Here is a 1,206-nt window from a genome sequence, read left to right as displayed (position 1 = left end):
TCTTTTCAGTGTTGGGAAGGAAGCCAGGGCCTTTCACACACCAGGCAAACACTCTGAGGCTGAGTTGCATTCAATCCTCAAGCCACTCATGTTTACATTTTGTGAGCCTATACATTAAATAATGTGGAAGATTTTCTTCCTTCCCAGTAATTTGATAACTTAAGTCACTCTTGTAAACAAACTCATTTTGAACTTATTTTACAGCTAGACACAAGTAAGACTAACCTTGTCTTGTCAGCACCTTAGGTTCACCCCACATTTCCCAAATTTAAGCAATTAAATAACACAGCAGCAACAAATGAGGTGCAGAAGGAAGGAGAGATGGTGATGAGCACAGGTACAAACCTGCCAGCTCCCTTGGCTTTACAGGACTAACTGCAGTTCTCTGTAAGCAGCTCCGCTCCCACTCTGCTGAATGTCTAGATTAGAGCCCAGACACACAGCTTGAGGCCCTAACAGTCTACAGATAGTGCTGTCTCAAGGACCTTATCTAGTACTTTGGTGGACTATAGTTCTGTCCATCTACACAAATGTCTAAAGATTCTTTTATATTTAGCCCTACTTATTTCAGTTTCTGTGAGAATGAGGTGCGATACTAATCAAGAGCAATGAATTATAGCAATGTAAAATAGTATCCACAGGCTGGGAATATGTCTTAGTGGTAGAGTGCTTGCTTTGCAAGCACAAAGCCCTGGGATTGATTCCTCAGTACCACATACACAGCAAAAGCCAAAAGTGGAGCTGTGGCTCATGTGTAGTACTAAGCTTGAGTACAGAGAGGCTCAGGGACAGAACCCAGGCCTAGAGTTTAAGCCCCAGAGTGTTAAAAAAAAAAAAAAAAGTACCCACAACTGTTTTTAAAAAGTATGATTTTTTACAAATCAAGAGAGCAAGCTGAAGTTAGTCTCCAGTGACTCACATCTGGAATCCAAGCTACTCAGGAAAAGTGACACCTAGAGGACTGAGGTTCAAGCCAGCCTAGGCAGAAAAGTCTGCAAGATTCCATCTCTAATTAACCAGCAGATACGCAGAGCTGGAATCATGGAGTGCCAGCTGCGAGCAAGAAAGCAAGAGTATGAGAACCTAAGTTCAAGCCCTGGTACCTGAACAAAAAAAAATCAAAACAAAATAACACTGAAAAGATTAAAATGTGGATATTGTCACAAGTATGATTTATAATTGTGTAAGTAAGTGCAGAAACTCAAC

The sequence above is a fragment of the Dipodomys merriami genome, unplaced genomic scaffold (genome assembly GCF_024711535.1).
Source record: "Dipodomys merriami isolate MVZ:Mamm:240054 unplaced genomic scaffold, mDipMer1.0.p SCAF_2, whole genome shotgun sequence".
NCBI lineage: Eukaryota > Metazoa > Chordata > Mammalia > Rodentia > Heteromyidae > Dipodomys > Dipodomys merriami.
Note: the sequence above shows the minus strand (reverse complement) of the source record.